The sequence below is a fragment of the Rhododendron vialii genome, chromosome 13a (assembly GCF_030253575.1).
Source record: "Rhododendron vialii isolate Sample 1 chromosome 13a, ASM3025357v1".
NCBI lineage: Eukaryota > Viridiplantae > Streptophyta > Magnoliopsida > Ericales > Ericaceae > Rhododendron > Rhododendron vialii.
In genome coordinates, this window is record NC_080569.1 from 17,963,301 (window position 1) to 17,974,328 (window position 11,028).

Consider the following 11,028-nt stretch of genomic DNA (forward strand, 5'->3'; position numbering starts at 1 on the left):
CCAAGAAGAGATTCGAACTAGAGATGTCGGCATTAGACAGGGGGCCCCACCCTGCACAACACGCCCATTCCATCCGGCCTAATACTCCATCATCCAAGCCCAAAGGCTCGCCAGAAAACAACCCGCCCTCAACCAACTACCAATCACCACAAATTCCAGAGATGGGATAAGCAAACCACGATACGAATACTCCAACCGAACCCAGAGCAACGGGATGTACCAACCCGCCCTCAACCAACGCCTACTTCTTCGACATTGGCTATTTATCTTATTTCCTAGACTGGTGGGATGTGCCAGGATATTGTTAGTTTTCTTGTTATTTGTTCTCGCTTTATTTTGCTTCATTCATATTATACCCCGTTGTGCTATCTTTCCTTACAGATGGATAGTGCAATGCGGTATGATATCAAAACACATTGCACGGTTGTTGCATTCCTTACTTTATCCTACTCTCCATGCGGGTTGTGCATGGGTTATCGCACTTTTTTTCATTATTCTTTCTTTTTCTTTTTCTTTCCTCCTATGGTATGCCCTTTGTAGGCTGTACATTCGATTAACCTTTTTTTTTTTAATTTCAAGCTAAATTACCCCCAAAAAAAATTGCTAAATTAGTTCAGGACACATAAGTCCTGTACCATATATATGGTAAGGAAAAATGAAGTTTCTGATTCTCTTCTGTCTTAAAAAACAAAAGTGGTACATCAATGACTGCACTAAACAGAATTGGTAGCATTTAAGTAGCAGTTTGCACACAAAAGGTAGAATCAGCCTAACCAAACAAACCAAAAGTAAATAATCTACAAAGCGAACATATATTGATACATTTGTGCCAAAACAATACAGTTTACCCTGATACATCTGTATAAGTTTTCATATTGTGTTGCAAGAGCTCTAACATGTAGGCAATTAAGGCGACTTCTGACAAGGTCAAGAACTGGTGATTCTCCATGGCAAACGGTACAATCTCCATGATGGAAGGGCTCGGTTGCAAAGCTATTGATTCCAATGAAATGAGAAGAAAGCAGAAGAACTCCTCTGAACCTGCTCCTATTCTCGGTCCTCAAACTAATTCGATTCCCATTCAGTCTTCTCCTTCCAATCCCACCCACAAACCTTTTGATCTTTGCCCGGGTGCTCTACCCCCATTGGATTCAACTACTAATCCATCTCCTTCAAGTGACTTCAATTTGGGATCAACTCTCAAAAATGCAGTTCATGCACCATCTCTAGTTGGGTTTGGGGTGTTCAGCCCTAAAACGTTCAAAAACACTAGTCCTTCTCAGAAATTATAGCAAGTTTTTGAAGAAGCATTAGTTAGGGAAGCGGAGGAGCGAGCGGCCAATCTCCTTGACAATAACCCCCAATTCGAGCGTCAACAAGGAAAGGTACAAATTTCGAACCCTAATCCTCAGATTTTGTTCAACGCCAGAGGAAATCCCAATGTGGAGGGTGATCCCAATCTAGGTTGTATAGAGGATACTAAACCTCGGCCTGCTAGTCGTGCTTCCAGTCTCTCCCCTCCCCAACTACAATTGGATCCTTCACCTAGTTCTCCTCCTCATAAACCAGTTGCTAACCAACCTCACTCTCAACCTATATACAACCCTCTACCACACTAGTCCAATCACAAGCCAATCCGGGCCAGAATCAATCTAAACCTAAACCTAAAAATTGGGCCTCTCTTCTTCAGTCACAGAGTCCTATGGATATGAAATTGGATTATTTCACCGACTTACAGAGAGGGAAAGAAGCTTTGGTTGAATTAGACACAGAATTGACTGAGGTGGGGAACTGGAACAAATATTTGGTTGGTCATTTCCTTGATGGACAAATGCCTTACCCCCTTTTGGTATCCACTGCTGGGAACCAATGGAAAGACCTCTTTGTGGCTGTCAAGCCTAACGTAGCTGGGTTCTACTTGTTTGAATTCAAGGATGAACAAGCAAAAATGCAAGTTCTAGAAGGAGGACCCTATTTCTTCTCTCAAAAGTATATTGTCCTCAAAGATTGGCACATGATGATGAAGCTTGCTCAGGACCAACCTTCCAAAATACTACCTTGGGTCAAGCTACACGATCCTTTTGAGCTTTGGAATCAGGGGTGCTTGAGTAGGGTGACAAGTACAATTGGGAAGCCTCTACATGTTGATCAAGCCACAACCAAGACTGCTAAGCAACCTGGCCTCCTACATACTAAATCCACAAAGGCTAGAATCTGTATTGAGGTGAGTGCTGAGCAAGTTCTCCCTAATGAGGTTACAGTCATTGTTTTAGGAGAATCTATAGTTTTTTTTTGTGGTAAATTAGCTTGAAATTAAAAGAGGTTAACCCAATATACAGCCTACAAGGGGCATACCCTAGGAGGAAAAGAAAAGGAAAAAAGAAAGAATGAAAAAAATGCGATAACCCATGCACAACCTTCATGGAGAGTAGGATAGAGTAAGTAAAATAACAAAAGTGTCATGATTGTTGAGATCGTAACCCCATTGCACTATCCATCCAAGCGGAAGGATAATACAACGGGGTGTGACATGTAGTGATACTAGAAGTAATAACATGAAAGCGAACTACTACGTGGCACATCCCGCTAGGCTAAGAAATAAAATAATAGTCACGGTCATAAATTAACCATCACTGAGGACTTGTAGCACCAAGCAAATCGGCATCAAGGGAGGCTAAACAACTACTACAGAGGAACAAGGCACAAAGAAGGGGCTCGAACCAGAGATGACGGCATCCGACAGGGGGCCCCACCCTGCACACCACGTCTATTCCATCCGGCCTAATACTCCCTCAGGCCTAAGGCTTGCCAGAAAACAACCCGCTCTTAGCCAACTATCAAAGACCACAGACTCCAGAGATGGGATAACCAATCCAAGATACTAAAACTCCAACCAAACCCAAAGCAATAAACATAATACCCACTTCTAAAGACCAGCTACTACAGAGGGACTAGACACTGAGAAGAGGCTCGAATTGGAGATGTTGGCATCCAATAAGGTTACCCTCCCAAGTACCCTGCACACCACGCCCATTCCATCCAGATTACTACACCCTCAACCTAATCCCCTAGGCTCGCTAAAATATAAAAACAGGACAGATCAAGAACCAAAACAGCTCATAACCACCGAATTGTGGTCACTCGATCCGCAAGTGAAACCAAGCTGCCCCTTTCAATCAGTGCACGACCACCAATCTACTCAATGACAACCAGCGAAGTTATCTCTTTCAATCAGGGCACGACCACCAATCTAATCGAAGATAACCTCAAATTCACGACACTTTGCTAAAGAACCAGGCCAGCGAAACAAAGAATCATGGAATTAACAAAGCTCCACAACAAGTTGCACAACATTTGAGCCCCAAATTGGGCAATATGTACCCAATAACTAAACTGGGCATGAGTCACAGTGTCGAACTACACTACATCTAATGATGAAGTTTGCAGCACCTGAATTAAAACTAACAGTACACTGGCCCAAAGTCCAGCGACAAATCCAACATTTGACATCAAATAAGCAACTGCAAGCTCTATATTGAACAAAGAAATTAACCTTGTTTGTGAACACAATGTTCAGTTAGACAACTATGGCTGACCCTGTGCACCACCGTCTGCAGTTCAGATCAACAACCATGGCTGACCTTGTGCAGCTCTAACCAACCAATTAGACTTCGACCAGAAATTGTAGTACCCATACTAATTTGGGTTTCTGATTCCATCCCAAGTTTACCAAGCACAAAACTTGGGACTAAAACTCAAAACAAGAAGAACCCAAATCAATTAGACCCAACTTCACAATTATCCATGGAAGACAATAGTGGAAGAAGACAAGGATCTGATTGAAGGCTTAGCCGACTAAAACCCGATCTTTGGCCATTTTGGCAGAGCTTGAGTTCGATTAGTAAAACCAATTTCTCAAATCAGAGTAAATATAACTTTATCAAATAGAATGGGTGTGGTGTGTAGGGTGGGGCCCCCTGTTGGATGCCGTCATCTCTGGTTCGAGCCTCTTCTTGATGCCTTGTTCTTCTGTAGTAGCTGTTTAGCTTCCCTCGATGCCGTATTGCTATGTTGTTGCAAGTCCTCAGTGTTGGTTATCTTTTGGTCATCTTTGGCCGTGACTATTTATTTTATTTTCTAGCCTAGCGGGATGTGCCAAGTAATAGTTCAATTTCATGTTATTTCTGCTCGTATTACTTCATATCATACCCCATTATACTACATTATACTATCCTTCTGCTTCGATGGATAGTGCAACAGGGGTATGATCTCTACACACATGGCACATTTGCTACTCTATTTACTCTACCCTTTTCTTCATGCGGGTTGTGCATGGATTTTTGCATTTTTTTCAATCTTTTTTTTTTCTTTTCTTTCCCTCCTGGGATATGCCATTTGTAGACTGTAAATTCGATTAACCTTTTTTAATTTCCAGCTAATTTACCTAGAAAAAAATAGCTTTATCAAATAGAGCTTTGATTACCGGTAGGTCTGGTAGAATCCGAGAGATACTCCGAATGGGTGAGTAGAGCGGCGGTCAGAACACCATAGAAGGTCCCTCGATGCCGAAGATACACTAATCATCGAAGACCTCCATTAGTGAATCATCTCACGTTGACGAGTTCAGTCCTACCAAGATCAAATTCGTTCAACTGGAGGTGAGAAGAACCTGCCGCTTGGAGACTCAAATCAGCTTTGTGATGAATTTTGATAGGATCGACCATGCTCCAGCTTGATTTGAGTGATTACTCCAGGTTGAAGAGATCGGATGTAGCTCCGTTGATTTTCGCTCACCTGGTGTGGATATCCTCTTGGTAGCTAAAGAAATAACTTGATTAACGGACGAATCTATGAGAACTACGGATGAATTGGTGGGATGTGTTATGATTTTGTACCGATTTTGAGCTTTGTTACCTCAAGATCGGATCTAGGGTGGATATACAGGGTATGGGGAGTGCATTCTCTCTCTACCCTCTCTAGGGTAGAGAGAGAACCTCTCAACCCTTTTTTTTAGAATCTGTAGTTGTTCCAGTAGAATACCAAGTCCTACCTCCCATGTGTGACATATGCCATGTCTTTGGCCATCACACAATTAAATGTGCTAACAAATCCTCTACATTTTCACTCCCTCCACAACCCTCAGCTCAAGTTGTGACTCAAGTTGGGAATGAGAAACAAAAGGTTGACTGTGAACACCTCAAACAATCCAGCATTTCACCTTCAGATACTCACTCACTTGGGGAAGAGCTAAATGACTGAAGATGAGCTGCTAGAAGTCTTAGAAGGAGTGGTAAGTAGAAATCAGGAGGTAGGGGCATTGAATCAACATTTAAAGACAGCAGCCTCTCTAGTTAAAGTCCAATCTGAGCTCAAGACTTCCCCAATCCCTGAGCCACTTGATCTTTTAGGTCCAGGAGTCAAAGGGGAAGCTGCTGAACTGGTTTCCAATGGAAGTACTATTTTCAACAAGTATCTCTCCAAGTCTCTAAGAAACGTTTGAAGAAGCAAGCTAAGGAGGAGTCAATATGTTCCTTCAGCAGTGGAGGGAATTAAATCACACCTCCAAGAGAAAGAATAAATGATATCCTTTTTTGATATCCTTTTGAGTATATGCAGTACTACTTCTTTCAATCTCTGCATCACCTTGTTACTTTGTGATTTTGTTTCCTCTATTTTTACAAGCTTCAATTTAGGTTTTTAGAGCATTCGTGGTCTGAATGACCCCATTAAGCAGAAAGAAGCTAAATCATTTGTGAGCTCTAATAAACTTAGTCCAGTTGGCTTTCTTGAACATAAAATTTGGGCAGTTTGGGCAGACAGAATCACTCAATTCATTTGTCCTGTCTGGAGTTTTGTGAATAGTTACTCCCAGGCTGCTTTAGGGAGAATTTTTGTGGGTTGGGACCCTGGAGTAATGTCTCTTACAATGTTAGGTCAGTCTGATCATTCATTCACTGTGAGGTCTAACTCAAAGATGGGAGTGCACTCTTTTTGGTCACTATGATCTATGGGGCAAATTCTAATTTAGATCGAAGGTCTCTATGGCAAAGTCTAACTCAGTTCAGGACCTCTTCACCTTGGGTGGTCCTTGGTGACTTTAATGCTATTAGACATCCTAGGGAGAAAGTTAGGGGTAATACTCAGTGGTCTCCACACATGGATGACATTAATCACTGTTTGTTTGCCTCTCAACTTGATGACCTTAGGTTCACAGGGTGCTTATTCACTTGGTCCAGTAAACAAGTCCCTCCTCATTTTGTGGCCTCCAAACTTGATAGAGTGTTAGTGAATGAGCCCTGGATGAAAACTTTTACTCAATCCATGACTCATTTTTTGGTTCCTGGTATTTCAGACCATTCTCTAGCTGAGGTATATGTTCAGCCTAATCTAAGGAAATCAAGTAAGCCTTTCAGGTTTTTTGATTTCCTTGCAGACCATCCACAATTCCTTGCAATTGTTCAGAGAGTTTGGAGGACAATTGTAATTGGCAATCCCATGTTCTGTGTGTGTGTGTGTGAAACTTAAACACCTTCAACAAGAACTGAAGCAACTTAATAAAGCAGAGTTCAGTGGCATCTCTGAGAGGGTGAGTGCCATTAAGCAAGACTTAGAAAACATTCAAGCAACTATAGGCTCTCATCCTAATAATAGCTCTGCCATAGAACAAGAGAAGGTGGTACACAAACAATATATCACGCTGCTTAGGGCTGAGGAAAGCTTAGCTAAACAAAAGTCATGAATACAATGGTTGAAACTTGGAGATCAGTGCCCTTCCTATTTCTTTAAAGCTGTGAGCAATAGGAGAAATAGGAGCAAAATAACAAGTTTAGTGTTGAGTGACAGCTCTATCACCCATGATCTCAAGGTTATCAAAGAAGAGTTTGTTAACTTTTACACAACTTTATTTGGTACTCCCCATCCCACACCTCACCTGGGACCAACTAGAGTTGGGCAATTAATTAAAAATAAACTCAATCTTGAATAAAGTCAAAATATGGTCTCTTCTGTCTCTGACTTGGAGATCAAATAGACCTTTTGGTCCCTAAATCCCTCCAAGGCACCTGGCCCTGATGGGTACAATGGAGGTTTTTTTTATAGAAAAACTTGGTCTGTCATTGGGAATGAGGTCACTGCAACTGTCTAGAACTTCTTCAGGTCTGGACAATTGCTCACCAAAGCTAACTCCACTATTGTAGCACTTGTCCCTAAGGTACCAAACCCTTCCAAGGTGGTGATTTTAGGCCCATACCATGCTGCAATACCATTTACAAATGCATCTCTAGGATTTTAGCCAGAGATTGCAATTCGTTTTTTCTTTGCTCATAGATCCTGTCCAATCAAGTTTTGTGAAAGGTAGGAGAATAGCAGATAACATATTCCTCACCCAAGAACTCATGAGAGGTTATCATAAGTCATCACCTTCTCCTAGGTGTGCCATGAAAGTTGACATAATGAAAGCTTAGATCATGTTAGGTGGGAGTTTCTATGGGATGTTCTTTTTGCAATGAACTTTCATCCGACCATGATCAAGTGGCTACAAGCATGTGTAACCACTGCAAAGGCCACTTTTGTGTATGGGGCTAGCAGCTATTTGCATAGACAGGCCTTGTGGTCTAGTCTGCATCATTTGACCTCTACCTTACCTTGGATAGTTATGGGAGATTTTAACGCCATTAGGTATCCAAGAGAGAAAGTTGGGGGCACCTCACTTTGGCCTCCTCATATGAATGAGTTTAATCAATGTCTCTATAGCATCAAGCTTGATGATCTTATTCAGTCTGTTTTCTCACTTGGGCCAATAAACAAGACCCCCCTCATTTTGTCAGCTCAAAGTTAGATCGAGTACTGATTAATGAACATTAGATGAAAGCTTTTAGCTGCTCTTCTGCTCATTTTCCCACTGCTGGGATTTCATATCACTCTCCAGCCATTGTGACCATCACCCCTGGTCCTAAGAAGGCTATCAAACCCTTCAAGTTCTTTGATTTCCTTGCTGATCATCCCCAGTTTTTAACTGTAGTTCAAAGCGTCTGGAGGATAGTGATTATTGGGAATCCTATGTTTTGTGTCTGTGAAAAACTTAGGTTGTTGCAATCAGAGTTTAAACAGATAAACAGTAGAGAGTTTAGTGATGTTTACAAGAGGGTTGCTGAAACCAAGCAGACCCTAGAATCCCTGCAGAAGCATATTACCTCTCAACTGGCTAATCCTTCCATCATAAGTCAAGAGAGAGTGGTCTACAGGCAACTCCTAACATTGCTTAGAGCTGAGGAAAGCCTAGCTAAGCAAAAGTCCAGAATTCAGTGGATGAAACTTGGTGATCAGTGCACTTCCTATTTCTTTAAAACTGTGAGTAACAATAGAAATAGAAGTAAGCTTACCAGTTTGGTTCTAGATGATGGCTCTCTCACTCATGACATTAAAGTTATTAAATCCAGCTTTGTTGAATTCTACACTGCCCTGCTGGGGACTGCTCATTCTTCTCCTTACATAGGGCAATCTAGAGTCCACCAAGTAGTCAAAAAGAGATTAATCGATAGCCAAAGGTCTGCTATGATTTCAGAGGTCTCGGGTCTAGAAATCAAGGACACCTTTTGGGCTCTTAATCCTTCCAAAGCCCCTGGTCCTGATGGCTACAATGCTGGGTTTTTCAAAACGGCTTGGCCAATCATTGGTCATGAAGTCACTTCAGCTATTAAGACCTTCTTTAGGTATGGGAAATTGCTCAAAAAGGTCAATTCCACCATGATTGACCTTGTTCCTAAAGTGCCTAACCCTTCAAAGGTTGGAGACTTTAGACCCATTTCATGTCGTAATACTGTTTACAAGTGCATCTCTAGAATTCTTGCTAGAAGATTGCAAGTAGTCCTTCCCATGTTAATTGACCCTGTTCAATCAGGTTTTGTAAAGGGGAGGAGGATTGCTGACAATATTTTCCTCACCCAGGAGCTTATGAGAGGATATCATAAATCATCTCCATCTCCAAGGTGTGCTATGAAAGTAGATATCATGAAGGCATATGATAATGTTAGATGGGATTTCCTCTGGGATGTTCTATCTTCCATGAATTTTCACCCTACAATGATCAGTTGGCTTCAAGCTTGTATTACTACTGCTAATTACTCCCTTAGCATCAATGGAGAAGTCACTGGGTACATAATAGGTCAAAAAGGGCTTAGGCAAGGAGATCCTCTCTGTCCTCCTATCTTTTTGTGATTGTGATGGAAGTCCTCACTTGCCTTCTAAGGGAGAAATCCCTTCTTCCTGATTTCCACTTCCATTGGAGATGTAGCAGAAACCAGCTTATCAACCTATGCTTTGCTGATGATCTGATGATCTTTTGCAAAGGGGAATTGTCCTCAGTCAATCATATACAGGATGCACTTTCTGAGTTTCAAAATCTATCTAGACTTTCTCCTAGTCCTAGGAAGCGTAGCATTTACTTTTCTAGGGTTAACACAATCACTAGGCTGGCCATATTGGATGTTCTGAAATTTAAAGAAGGCACTCTGCCTGTCAGGTATCTTGGAGTTCCTCTCCTTTCCACAAAGCTCAAAGCTTCTGATTGTCAGTGTTTGGTGGATAGTATAACTGCCAAAACTAGGTCCTGGACCAATAGGGATCTTACTTATGCTGGAAGAGTTCAATTGATTCAAAATATCCTCTTTTCCATTCAAACCTATTGGTCATCCTTGTTTATCATCCCTAAAAAGGTGATAAAGGAGGTTGAGTCAATTCTTAGGGCCTTTCTGTGGACTGGCCCTGATCTTAAAAAATCTGGTGCCAAGGTCTCTTTGGAGCATCTTTGCTCTCCCAAACAGGAGGGTGGTTTAGGTTTCAAGTCTATGCAAATCTGGAACCAAGCAGCCATTGCCAAGCACATTTGGTTCATCATATCAGGAGGAGAACAGTCAATGTGGGGTCAGTGGGTCAAATCATATTTAATAAAAGGAAACAATTTCTGGAAACTAAAGATCCCAGGGGATTGCTCTTGGGTTTGGAGGAAACTTTTAAATCTTAGACCCAAAGTTCAGCCCTATATTATTAGTGTGATAGGTGATGGTCAATCTACCTCCTTGTGGTATGACAATTGGCATCCACTAGGCCCTTTGATTACCAAATTTGGCTCTAGAGTTGCCTATGACTCTGGAATACCCAAAGAAGCTTATGTGTGTCACATCATTCATAACTCAAGGTGGGCATTTCCCATTACTCAATCTTTTGAGCTTAATGAGGTAAGCAGTACATTGCCTACCCTTTTACCTTCCAAGATAAATGAGAGTGATCAATTCAAATGGTCACTCACTTCTTATGGTCAATTCACAATCGCCTCTCTTTGGGACAAGCTAAGAACTCCCTTTCCCAAGGTGGTGTGGCACAAATTAGTGTGGTTCTCTGGTCACATTCCCAAATGTAGTTTTATCACCTGGCTAGCTATTCAGTATAGGCTTTCCACAACTGATAGACTAGTGTCCTTTGGTCTCCCTCTTTCACCTCAATGTAGTTTTTGTCAAGAAAGTGAATGCCATGACCACCTTTTCTTTAATTGCACATTTTTCAAGCAAGTGTGGGACTCTATCCAGACCAAGCTTCATGTTTCTTGGGCCACTAGATCTTGGGCTGATTGGGTCTCCCTACTTTCTAATACAAAAGGCAAATCTCTCCGAACTCTTATCACTAAATTGGGTTTTACAATCACAATCTACCAATTGTGGATCGAAAGGAATGTGAGGAAATTCCAGGGGATTTCCTCTACTTGGGAAGTAGTTGTTCACAAAAAATTTTCAATGGTCAGGCAAAGGATTCTATCATTATCCAATCTACCATAGGTTCAAGCAGATCAGGCGATTAATGAGTGGAACTTTGGTTGAAGTTAGCTGCTCATATTTGTCATCTTTGCACATTGTTTTCTTATCTGACTAACGTGCTATCTTCAGGTTATGTATTTTGGACAGGTTACAAGTAATGCAATCCTTCCTTGTGTAATTCAACTGGGAAGTGGCATCAGGGTCATCTTAGCTATGGCTA